Source organism: Protopterus annectens, chromosome 7.part0 (genome assembly GCF_019279795.1).
Source record: "Protopterus annectens isolate FY-2018-M chromosome 7.part0, PAN1.0, whole genome shotgun sequence".
Lineage (NCBI taxonomy): Eukaryota > Metazoa > Chordata > Ceratodontiformes > Protopteridae > Protopterus > Protopterus annectens.
In genome coordinates this window covers 1,441,091,302-1,441,105,989 of record NC_056739.1, presented here as the reverse complement: position 1 = coordinate 1,441,105,989, position 14,688 = coordinate 1,441,091,302, and positions in this window count along the sequence as shown.

The window sequence follows — 14,688 nt, the reverse complement described above, 5'->3', positions numbered from 1 at the left end:
CCATGGCATGTCCTATAACTGCATAATGCTATAGTGTGGCAAATTTATCAGGCAGGAGTTCTAACCCCAGACATGACAATTGTGTGTATGTGTCTCTGTGTAGGGAGCAATGCTTTTTAGGCTAGTCACACTCACTACATTTCAAATGCCCTACTTTGGCAAGGCTGCTGATGTCATTCAGTTGGGAAAAGAGTAGCCCAGTAATCTCCGTGCTGCTTCCTATAACAGCATAATGCTGTAGTGTGATATAATACTTTGGTAGGTGTTCTCTTCCAAGACATGGCAAGTGTGGATGTTTGTGTGTGTGTTTCTTTGTCTGTGTAGAGTGCAATGCTTTTGATGCCATTCACAGTCACTACAACCTCCATTGACCTTCTTTGGCAAGCCCGCTGTCCTTCCCAGTGAAATACACATTTGGGAAAGTACTCCAGTAATCTCTGTGGCACGTCCTATAACTGCGTAATGCTGTAGTGTAATAAACTAGTTAAGTAGGAGTTCTAGTCTCAGACATGGCAAGTGTGTGTGTGTGTGTGTGTGTGTGTGTGTGTGTGTGTGTGTGTGGCTGTATTTGTCATTTGTATCCTGTGTAGAGGGGGTGTGAGTGTGTTGCAACTAGACTCATTGTTTAGCGGGTTTTGCAAATTTCTATATGGTGGCCCTATTATATGTCACAATGTCTACCTTACAAGGATAACAGATGTGAAATAGCCGAGATGCTGGGGTGCCAATCCATACCCTACATGTGACATCAAGGCCTGGTAAACAAAGTTATCAAACCTTGTATTACCCAGAGAACACTTTCAACTCATGTCTCATATACAATCAGACTTGTTTAGACAAAAACCGCTATGTTGGTAGTACCCTGCATATTGCCCACATATAGTAACCATGGTGTGATTGGAGTGGATTACAGAGGGCATGGCGCCCTGTCCATCAGAACAATAGGCACGTACACGCAGACAGTGCGCCTTCACTATGATCCCCACTGGACACCTGCAACACCTGTGGTGCCATCAAATGTGACCCACAAAGGATGTACCATGCCTTAAACATATGCCCTGTATGGACAGATGCCACTGACACCAGGAAATACCTGTATCATGCTATCAATGTAAGTGCAGGGTCAACCTGCTGTCCATTACTAGTTCCTGCCACATGATGCCATGACTGACACATGTGATGATAGCAGTCTGTGTACACAACATGAGCCAGACACCCCAGGTACAGATCCACATGTCACTGTACATGCATGTGGAACATGAGCACATCCCAGACACTGTCCATGCCATGGACTAAAGAACACATACATGGCAATATACGTTTGGACAGCTCCTCAACATATAAGCTATGTGGCGTGTACAGTAACTGCACAGACATGTGATAGCAATACATAGTCAGTCAGGGGTCTGAAACCCTCTACTGGTAGAGGTGTGATGCAAACATGCTTAGGTTTTACTCTCCCACCCCCTCCCTGACTTACTTTGTCTCTGTCTGTCTCTCTCACTCCCTCTCTGGTGGATGTGGAGAACTGCACTTTCTTTGCTTAGGCAGCAGCTTGTATTTTGTAAGTGATGCTCATGATCAGCTGATACCCTCTGCATGAATTGCAGCCCTCTCTAGCTGATTGCATGCGGAACAGCTATGGTAACATTCCCATAGCCAATTGCATGGAAACACACTCCAATATCTAGGAACCTCATGTTGGTGTTGGGCCTTTTCATTCACAGTGAGCAGGACCTAGAGCTGGTGTTTGGCAAACAGCATCACAGATGGATTTGGGATTTACTTATAAAATACTCTGTGGAAATAGGCCAACACACAGGAGGGGGATGTGTCTGACATGACTACAGAATGTAAGTGTTGCTATTCTGCATTTGGAGTAATGTCAGTTTAACAGGGTGTGTGTGGATATGGCTGGTCTACATGTTTTAATACCTGTCATGATAGTGCTATGTTTTTGAGCAAACTCCCATCTGTAGGGTCATCTGCAGACTGGGCAGTGTGTGGAGCCTTTTGTTTCTTGTGTTACTCACAGAGCACCTATCTGAGAACTGCAGAAGCATAGTGTGAGGATTGCAGGCAGTACATGGTGACAGCCATGAGAGTTACTGACTTCATATCCCTCATAGGACATATGTCACAACAAACCCTGGTACGACATTAAATGTATGAGGTTATCACAGCAACATTCCAATATTGGGGCAGTGTCTGTAGCTCCAGCCACAAGCCTGTCAACCTTTGTACAAGTTCTGCAGTAAGAGGTGCATATGTCCTGTATTCCATTATTTATTGACATCATACCTGATAACACGCTAGTCAGACATCAGACTGCTAGACATGTTATGTATAATAGGGGTTGTTTCTGAGGACATAGCTTGACCATTCTGCAGTTGTGTGTACAGTACTGGGGTTTGTGTACCTAGGATAATTGTTGACAGTATGTGTATTGCGCATACGTACCTTGGGCTGTGCACAAACTGTGTTAGAGGCCATTCTTGTCTGTCCTCTTCTATCTGATGTTACATGCTGCTCCAGTGTATGGTACCATATTGGCTCACATGTCTGTAGGGCCAGACACACACTTGCCCCATAGCACAGACGGTCATCAGACCACACAGTGCCATGAACCAGTGTATGTGAGGTCAGTGTGTGAGTGGCACATATGAGGATGGTGTTTATCAGACAGTCCATATAGTGTCATATTAAGCATGTGTACCATATGTGGCTGTGGCTGTTTACATTGGTTGTGGGTATACACTTTCACATAGGTGTCTGTTACTCTGTGCTGTGACGTGTGTAGAGCCCGCTATAATCGCAGATACATGTGTATTCCCCCATACAAAATGTAGTCCAGTGTTGTGACAGTGTGCCTGTAGTTTGCACAGTGCTTTGTGACATGCCTAGTGTAATTACCCAGTGTGCTATGTCCAGTTATTTGCAAGACATACTGCTGCCAGGCCACCATAACTGTTGTGTATTTATGACAAAGCAGTGGGATTCTGTACAAATGTATGTCACTAACTACTAAGTAGTATGTGGCCATGTGACTCCTGCACCACCAGGTATTATGTGTCAGGACAGACTGGTGGGTGTGCATGCATAAACTGTGTGGGCATATGTAGTCCAGTAGTTACATGATATACACATGCACATGGCTATTAATATCCACATTGGAGGCGTGGTCCACATGTCTCAGATGAAGGGGATATGTGTACACCTCTTGTCTGAACACAGAGTGCCAGACTGTTCACATATATTGGTCGTATCTCTGCTGTAGTCCACATGATCATTACTGTGCAAGAAGTGGAAGAAGAAATATATATATATATTATATATATATATATATATATATATATATATATATATATATATACACACAAAGAGATCTACACATGGCCATATATGTGATGCACTATACAGATGTGTAGACAGACATACGTATGAATACACGTGTATGTACATGTAGACATATATCAACATATGTATATGTATATGTATATATCCATATTCCTGTCATGTGTAAACATCACGGTTCTGTATACCTTCCCATATGTATATCACAGTATGTATCTGATATGTGCACAGTATGATATAACAACATATGTGATGCAACAGTAATATCAATAGCAAGTACTACACAATTGTGGAAGTTAAAGCAATTGTTCAATACTAATCAGTATGTGTATTGACAGATATATTGGAAAAACAACTGTCTTTACAGTGGTCATGGCGTAGTGGTTAACTGTTGTGATTATAGTGTACAGGGCCCAGCGTTCAAGACCTGCAAGGGCTGTTTATTTTGTTGCTGGGCAGAACAAGCCCTGTCAGATACAGAGTGGTTAAGGCAGTTTTGAGCAGCTTTAAGTGGGTTTGTACACAGGTTTGCATGAAGCTAAGTGGTGCTAACATATGGTTAAACTTTTCGGTGCTTACACCATGTGGTCTTCGCTTACTAGTGCGCAAATCTGCTTAGCTGTTCTATTGGAGCAATGTTGACACCTGCTAGGCATGGCTTAGCCCTGGTAACCAGTTCTCACCACCCAGTCTGATAACATAGCAGGGTAATGGCATCTGTAATAAGTGTATGTAATGCCATGTACAATACATGCACCTATGTGCTGTCATTACAGTAGCAAGGGGTGCGACTGCCATGTCTGGGACACACAAGAATATGAAGCCTGTACAACACTTTTATTGGTGTGAATGTGTTGCATACAGGGGTAGTAACCCAGGGTACATGCTGTCACACTGGCATGTAGTGTATCATAGCAGTACTACTATTGACAATGCTTTCCTAGGCAAGAGTAAAGTGCTAAATGTAGTACTGACAACAAGCACACCTGCAGGCATAGCTGGACTCTGAGGTCTCACTGTTGTGTCCCTGTTGTGTGAGCAGTGTCACAGTATATATCCCCTACTGGATAATGATCTGACATGTGGACTGTAACTGTTGACTGCCATCGGTTCAGCACATTATAGTGAGGGCTTCCAACATGTAGTTATGGCATATATATTTGTTGTCAAACATCTGTTAACACATTCATCCTACTACATAGCTACTTGCCAAGCTGATGATTGTCAGTCCCTGTACAGATGTGCAGATAGCAGGTATCCAGCTGGGATATGTACAGGCAACCTATGCTTGATTGACTCTGACATGTCTGCCCAGCTGTGTAAGAACTGGCACATTTAGGAGACAACACCCTGTACACACCACATGCCACAGGTACCTCAACTACAATACCACAGTCAACAGAACATGCTTGGGTACAGATCACCATCACAGACACTAACCATGTGTTGTAATACATGTTGCATACATGTCAACATGATCACCTCAGTGGCCATGTGCAGGAGGCTCAGAGGATTGGCTGATGCATGTCACTCTCACCCTGAAGGTCACCACAGTGGTATCTGTCAATAGATTGCCTGCTGACACATGGCAGGTGTCTGGATACCACTGTACACACATCCCCTACACAACCCATCTCTCCATGGACAATAGCCAGATACACAGCTATGACCACCTGCAGCGATGCACCCCAGTACTGACACATATGTACGTGTACATTACTCAGCATAGCAGTGTCTGTGTTAGTACACCTGTACTTGGGAATTCCATGAGGGCCTTCACAACCACCACAACACCCATTGCCATAGTCAGTTGTGGCTGCTGCTGTATGGGACATTACATGTACCCTGTTATGCTCCTCTCCCTACCGGCTACACGATCCATGCAGTACCAGCACAACAGTGTTGTACAGATGGGTCGATAGGCATGGGATACCCACTGAGTTCTGGCAAGTGTGTGTATGTGTGCATGTCTATATATCTGTAGGGTACAGCATTCTGAGGCCACCTACTCCTATTACAATATCCAATGCACACAGTAGTATAGATAGTGTTGTTGCTGCCCATAGGTGAGGCATGCCAATGCAACACCCTACTATACCTGTGGCACATGCATTAGATGCATATCCCTGTAGTACAACTGTTGGGATATATAATGGGTGGTATCACAGTCATGGGCAATGTGTGATGGGGGTATGTCAGAATGTCATCATGGGTTCCAGGGAGTACAATATCCACTGGGGGATGTGGGTGCTGTGTAGACTGTCATTACACCATGGTACACCCAGTATATGTCCCATGTACCACTTTATGGTGACCACTGTCACCATCAACCATACAGGTAAATGATACCACAATCCAGTCCAGTTATGCATGTGCTGTGTGCAGACTACCTGTAACACATTGGACACATGGTCAAGTTAGCAGCAATAGGCCCAGGTCTCTCGGATGTGTGTCTGCTTGTTATGTGTCTGTTAATGTGTATATGATGGTATGTCACATTATGTATTGTCCATATGCAACCATTACATCCCCTATTAGCATACTGTACATGTCTGGGAATGTTATGCATGTAACATGTAACCTGGAACACATCTCACCTTAAATGCTGTGTGGTGTGTGCAATGAAAACCACACTGTTCAGTAGCACTACATACCTAGGTAGGGGTCTAGTCCCAATGTTGCCAAGTAAGAGTGTGTGTGCATGTGGATGGGTCTACATCAGGTTGCAGATTATACACGTTCCAGCGGGTCACCTGTCCATGTGGCACAGGCAATAACTGTTGTGACATGTGTTCAACTGTACCCCAGATATGTCACAACCATGGTGTCACCACAGTGCCATACCCCTTGTGGAATATGACTGCAGACCATCCTCCTGCTGACACATGTACCCTACATCACAAATGGATAACATTATGGAGACCACAATCAACCAGTGTTACTAACAGCTATAATGCATCATTGCTGGATGGCTACACTACCTGACATGTATGCATTAAACATTACTCCTGACAATATGTTACACTTCAGTACTTTGGTACACTGTAGTATAGTCACCGTGTGGATCAGAACCATATTAGCCTGTCCCTGCATCGATGTTATGGATGACAAGGATGTGGCATAGGTATCATCATGTGCACAGGGTGTGTTGTTGGTTTGCCAGAGGCCAAGAGTGGGCCATACATCTGACACCATGTGTGTGGGTGAGAGGTGTAATGAGTTGAACTGGGCATGGTGATGTGGTGTGTGTAGGTATGGGATGTCCCTAGGTGTGTTCGTATAGTGTGTGAGTATGCATGCACACAGTTCTGCCATGTGGCTGCCCTATACAGGTTTTTAGGGACAGATGCAGACCATACCTGTCAGGTTGTGCAGTTCATCACCACAAGCCATGGATACGTGAACTGTGCCTGCCAGGGGTTCCATGGGCACATCCAGGTACAGGCCTCGATGTGCTACTATCCCCTGATGATTACAGATGTCCGCTGGAACCAGGTCCCTACTGGGACTGGCCAGGACCACGTGGTAATGGCCTGCTGTGGTGTGGTGTGGACAATACCCCCTTGCAGTGCTGGGGCTGCTACTGCCACTATGGGAGCACCTTGGTGTCCTAGCATGCCCACTTTGACCGCCAGCTGTTAGTGGTGCTGGCCTACATCCAGGTGGCCATCGCCACACTCCCACCACATGTTCAAGCATGGAAAAACCACAGTTGATGAGGCCCATCATCTCAACAAACTGTCTATCCATGACCTCGGTATAAGCACGGAGGGCACCAGACAGTTAATGGAAGTTGTCGCTTCCAGATGTGAGATCAGCCCTCTACAGCCTCAGACCCGGTCTGGTGTACAGTTTCATATGTGCCTGCACCCCCATGACAGCCTGAAACATGCGCCTGGTGGTACCAGTTGTGGCGTGTCTGCCAGGGGCTTAATGACCAATGGCCCTACATGAGCACCCTGGGACATCTGCCTATGTGGTGCCCTGCCAGACATCCGGCTATGCCTGCTGTGACCAGACATAGTAGGCATGGATACCACACTCTCCTGTGAACTGCCACCAACCACCAGCTGTCCCTCCGCTATGGCCACTAGTGATGGGGTATATGTAGGCACTGAAACTGTGTGTGAAGTTGGGGTGACTAAGAGGGGGATGTCAAATGATGGCACTGTTTTGGCCCCCTGACAACTCCACCTGTGTTGCAACAGTACTATCATCATCTTCAGTTTATGTATGGACACCAACATCAGATTGCATGCAGGAGGGACCCTGACCCACCTCACCACCTGTGTGGGAAAACAAGAAATGCACTTTAAGACCTGTACAGCATTGCATAACAGTACACACACACACACACACACACACACACACACACACACACACACACACACACATACACACACACACACACACACACACACACACACACACACACACACACACACACACACACACACACACACACACACACACACACACACACACACACCACCTTAATACCTACCTGTTCGTGACTTTACAGACAGTCCCACATTTATTCCCATATGTTCCCCATCCTGCATCACACTTGGTAACATACACTCATTAATACCAATCATTAAAGTATCATTCCTCTAAATGCCTAGACAATTGATCATAACACAAGACCTGTTACTCCATTACTTGCTTGACCTGAGTGGAGTGATTTTACATGGCCTCACTGCTGTCATTCAGTGTTCACCCTGTGTATGTCCAGACATCGTGAGCATGGTCCCTATATGTGAGGGGCTACTATGTTCACTCCATAATGTCATGCACTGGAGTGTCATGTGTAAGTATTGATCAGTACATGCCAGATATGCTGCTCAATCAACCTATCATGTGACAACTGTAATATATGGATACACTCCCTGGTGTTGTCTAATAATTTCCCAATGCATCTGTAGTGTTGCATACATGGCTTGTTGGTCACCTCTCTGCTGAATGCAATATTAAGGGTATACCTGGTGTCTACTTTCCCTCCCAATGCATGTTCCATGCTACAGACCTTATTATACTATCAGCTGTCCTGTGATTACATATCAGACACGTATTCCTGGTGTGTCATGTGTCAGTTCATGTCCATGTACTGCATAATCCCAAAGGGAAGTACTGCTGTATGAACAACCCCACAATCACACATGTGCATACATGGATACCCACACAAACACACACACATTCACACACACACACATCCTAAATGCATCAACTTCCCTCCACTTCACCAGAGTGACCCTGCAGACAAAATAACCACACACTACACACACACACACACACACACACACACACACACACACACAAACACACACACAGGTGAGGTTGCACAAAGATAGTACACACAGTCCTCCTATTATCCATCTGTCAACATGCATAACATCAGAAAAGGATGAACTGCACAGTACCTCCAAGAAAAGCCAGGAGCACACCAATAAGTGCCAAACGACTGCCGTTAATAATCCACAGTTTAATGACAAAAATGGTGAAACACGAACACGAACAATTTCGAAAAGCAGACTTGACAAACAAATAAACGAAAAGGCAAACTAGTAGAGTTAAGCGCTTTCAACCATTACTGGTCTTCATCAGTAACATGCATAACATATGGTACACAACAGCATGCAGTGCAGCTATAGTCAATCAATGCTCGCAACAGTATACATGTGTGTGATGCATGGGCTGTGTCAGTAGTTGATGCCCCCTCCTCTGGATACCACTGCACCCATGTACACAGTATTGCTGTGCACCTGTTCTGTACCCTGCCATGTACTGTGGACCAAACCTCACAGGTGTACAACCCATTGCTGAATGTGTAGTACTGTGTCAGTTATGTCAGCTCCAATGCTCACAGACCCTATGTTTTTCGCCAACACATACCTGGGATGATATGTGGACAGATGTCATTTGTGAATGCCTGATGTCTGGTTTACAGATTTCAACATCAGCAGACCATGTATAACCAATGCAATACTATTACACTGACAACCATCACACCATACTGTGGCTATGGGGAGTGTACACACCCTTATTGATATGATGCATCCTTCCTTGATCTGCCATGGGACCACATTGCCGCATATATTAACAGTACATGAACCTGATATGTGACATATGTCCTGTACATTCACATGCAGTGTCTACAGAAGGTATTAGGTTTGTGGATGCTGACTGCGATGCATACACTCCGTGTGTGCATATGTGTGCACACCCTTATCATGACGGTTTGTTGCACCTATTGTTATGTGTACTACAGCAGTCACTATTGCTGGCAAGGGTATACTAGCATGGGCCATCTGCATTTGCCATTGTATGGTCAGTCTGCCCTACACATTTCCCCCAAATATGCATGATTGCAAGGTCTACTCATGTGCACATCCATCTGTGTTCACACACTGCCATTACAATTGCTGTGGGGGTAGGGTTATATCTGCCACAGTTCCTGAACCTGACTGTGTGCAGATACAGCCATTCTTAGCATCCTTAGGATCCCTGCTGCACTGCACTGGTGTGTCATGCTGACAACCCCTCCCCACCTTCAGCCTTTTTGCAGATGATTGACAAGTAAGGCCTACACACATGTGTCAGTTTGCAGTGTCCCATACACTGAACCCCACATGTTACAGCCTTTTCCCAGCTAATAATGTGGACCACAGTAATATGTTATGCCATAGTGTAAATCTGTAACAGTTGCCATTGTACTACTGGTATAGACATGGTTGTTGCACTGTATATGGGTGATTTTTCACACATGTCCCTACTGTAAACCATGTGTCCCACCATTATGTTAATCCATGTGGGCACATTTCACAACGACAGGAAGTTAATTATTTTTCAGGTGTCCAACATACCCTTCCAATACCCCATCATGGTCACCACTGTAATGCAGTGCATTTAACAGCAACAGTACATGAACATGTACAGCATGCATTGTGGGTAGGTGTGTTAGATGTGTGCATGGAATATAACATAGCCATTACATGCCCGGTGTATTGGCAAGCATCAACATAAACCATACTTACCAGCTACAGGCTGCTGCCTTGGTGGTATACTGGAGGGACCTACATACGAGGGTGAGAGATACAAAGACAGTGGCCACACCTGTGGCATTGCTACAGGGTGGGTGCAGCATTACAGTACATCAACAGTACATGTCCACAATAATACCAGGTATGCACATCTGTTTATTACTACTATGTAGCAACAAACTATATATATGACATGTCAGATATGCAGATATACATGATCTACCTGTACAGATGTGGATGAGTATGCAAAAGTGGTCTACTGATGTACCCTGTGGCCTTACCTGCACACTCCTCAGCAGGTGTGTGGGTAACACCCACTTCCATAATTGTGTCTGGCAGTTGTTGGCTGGGTGGATGGGCTGGTGCAATGAGGCTGGCGAGGAGTTCCTCAACACATGTCAGGGGGGATGGATGGCATGGCCACCCTATTGCAAGGTGATCCCCCCAGACTGCAACAGCATGCTGATGAGCATTGTGAAGCAGAACAGAACAGTGATGCCAGACCTGCTCATAACTGCAGTTATGCAGTCCGACATCATTGACCCTGTGGACTAGGTCATTCCACAGGGCGGTCTGCTCCTGCTGCTCATGGGTGGCCTGGCCAAACAGGACAGGGTAGTGCTGGATGCCATAGTTCAGCACTATGTCATTTTCAGCTGCTGAATAAGCAGGGAGCTATCCATGTGACATCTTGCCTGAAAGGCATAAAGATGGAAACAGGTCTTAGCAACTCATACAGCAAGATTACCATAGTTCTTCATACACATCTATGTCACCCCCCACCATATCAAAGACAACAGACACTTACAGCTGTATATATATATGTGTGTATTACTACGTGTTCTGTTCCCTCACACATAGCATGTAGCACTGTGGTGGTAATATAGGGGTCATGTATTTACATACATATATGTGTGTGTGTTTCTTTATGTGTAGACATGTGCATATATATATATATATATATATATATATATATATATATATATATATATATGTGTAGATCTATATGATGTATATATGTGTTTATATATATGTCTGCATATGGGTATCTGTATATCTGTGGGCATACATGTATATACAGATTATATATATATATATATATATATATATATATATATATATATATATATATACACACACACACACACACACACACACACACACACACACACACACACACATACATTCAGACATCAGGTCCACAATCTCAAAACACCTTCCTGCACAGCTTCACTGTTCTGCCTTGCTACAACACAGACAGGTGCCACATATGGACACAGCCTAACATTAGGGGGGTATATATATTGTCAGATTGTGGGTAACCCTATTACACACCTATGGCATTTCAGCATGCTACAATACATGTTAACTTGAGTGTCCTGCAAGTGGTGGGCTGTTGAACCCACGTGTCCATCATTATGGCATTACTTCCACCACTAGCTATTGGCCACAGTAATATACATCCCTTCCATTATTTACCAAACACTATATTGGCATACAGTCGGTGCTGCTCTACACAGTTGATGGGTATGGCCCACTACCCACAGGGACAGACTCTAATGTCCATAGCAGTTGTTCAGCTGAAGATCATTACAACAGCAACACCCAGTGGCACATGTATATCATTCCATGTCATCTACCCCAGCATTATAGACCAGGTACTACAGTCAATTACATGCATATATTCTTCACATACCTGTTGTGGGGATGAGGACTGTTGTGGAAAGTATCCTTGTAGGAGGTAGCTTTTTTTCACTCCTTCTCCTGCTTCCTTTGTTGTATTTTCTGGTGTTGTTGTGATTCAGGAGCTGTTGTAGGTTTTCATATTTTTTCTTTCACTTTATTTCTCTGCATCTCTCTCTCTCTCTCTCTCTCTCTCTCTTTCTCTCACCAGTAAATGGATTGAGCTGCCTGGAATAGATTGCAGCATCGGTTTTGTGGGTGATGCACATGAACAGGTGATGGCCTCTGCACCAATCAGCATCTTCCACTTGCTACTGGCATGCAGCCAGATGTGTAGTACTTCCAGTTACCACTGTCATGGCAACTCACAACTATAAATCCTTACATCATATGGGTGTGGTCCAGTTACCTTTCCTGTATGGTGGACATCCTTCATGTGTGTGTGCAGCAATGTTACAGACAGCAAGTAGCAATACCTCTTACAAGAGGACTTGCACACTCAGGCCAGCTACATATTTGCATGAGGTTCCAGAACTACAAACAGAGAGTGTGAGTAATGTTGTTGTATGCATTGCATAGCACCAGTGTTACAGGGTTTGTGTGTACCTACTAGATTAACATGGACTGCAGTCTGTCTGCATAGCTCTCAACTGTATGCTATATACTTGAAGGCCATAGATGTGCATGTTATGTTTGCCTGTCCACCACACTGGTCGTGTGTCAGATATATCACTGGCTGTGTGTGTGTTGATTGTTATCAGTACATGGCTACATCCATTTGTGTTTCTGACTTCATATTCCTGACTAATGGTATGTTGCAGACTATCCTGTAACACCAGCGACTTGCTTAGTGTATGACAACACTATTTCACATATGGGCCTGTGTTCCAGCCTCTGTCCTCCACCTACATATCAGGCTTTGTCCATATGACATACTGTCAGGGGTTGTTATGTAATGGCCTGTGAGTATGCCATGCTGCCATTCCTATCATCATTCCACTGCTGTTGTTGCCCCCACACATATTGAGGGGTTGGGTCCATATATGTGTGGACTTCATCTGCGCAATACATGTGTGCCCTTATGCAGTCTAGACGCCAGTGTATGTAATAGTGGTATATGGCCCTGTATGTCAGTCTATGGAGGGTATGGAACATAACTTATCTAGGCTGTTACAACATGTGGCGGCATCAGGGGTAAGCTGCCTTAAGGTATCTGGATGTACATTACCATACAATTCACCTTGGGTAAATGCAGGCCTACTGCTTCCTGCCATACAGACTATTCTGTTTGTCAATGTGATTGTGATGGTTTCGGTTATGCTTTGTTATGTAACAGATGCATCCCATTGTGTCAGCTGAGGTTTTTACCCCCTAGGGATTATGTACAGAGTATAGACAGAGGCTGCTGGACTATACATCTGCATGACTTACTGTGGATTGATTGTTATCCTGTGGCCCAGTCTGTCTTTACTGTTGTACTACTTGAAGGCCTTGGCCTGCACAGCAACATATGTAATCCGTTCCAGAATATTGTATTAAGTTATCTGTTTGACAGTTGCATTAGTCTGTTTATATGTATTTCAGAGTCTAAACAGCTATATGACATGGCATATACAACTGTAATAATACACAAATAAAGCTTTCTCATGTATGCAAACCTGTGTATGGTGTTATATCCTTTGACCTCTCTGTGGATATATGTTGCAGGCAACAATTGTCATTTGCATGGGTGACTCATACAGTGCCCATTTTGTAAGGTGGCAATTGCAGGCATACTGGCTATTCCATATGGTGTGCACCCTCTACATATGTATCTTCCTATACATATCTCTGTGTGTGTATGTGTAGTTACATATATATCTATATATATATGTATATATGTATCTAACCACATTGCCACAACAGTCAGGAAATCCTTCTATGTGGTACACCTCATAACTGATAGCTTTTCATCCAGGAAAAAGGAGGACATTCTCCCACTGTACTCATCCCTCATTAGACCCATTATAGAGTATAACGCCCCATTTGGTATGTACCTCACAAGACATCTGCAACAGCTGGAAAGGCCACAGAAATACCTCACTAAAAGAATCACAGGCCTAAAGCAGATGCCATATGCTGAACATCTAAAAAAGCACCAGCTATACTCTGTGGCATATTGTCAACTCAAAGGTGATCTCTACTTAACATACAAGGCCATATCAAACCCTGAGCTGTTGGACATGCTCCACTTAAAGAAATCCAAATCCGTCAGAGCCACATGCTCCAGGGGTCTAAACCTTGTCATCACAATGAACAAAACATGCTGGAGGAATAGATTCTTGACACAGAGACTCCCCATACTCTGGAATAGACTGCCCATACATGTCAAGCAGAGTTCCTCCTTGGCCCTCTTCAAAAGGAACCTTGATGATTGGATGGGAGATAGGAAATTCACTCCGGGGATCATGTCAGTCGCCCTGCTAGACAGGGGCCCAGGGAAGTAAATATTGTGGGAAGAAATATCCAGGGAATTGTTATGGCTAGGCTTGTATAGGCCATAGGGCCGATAGCTTAGTATCAACCTATGAAACTATGAAGCTATATATATATATATATATATATATATATA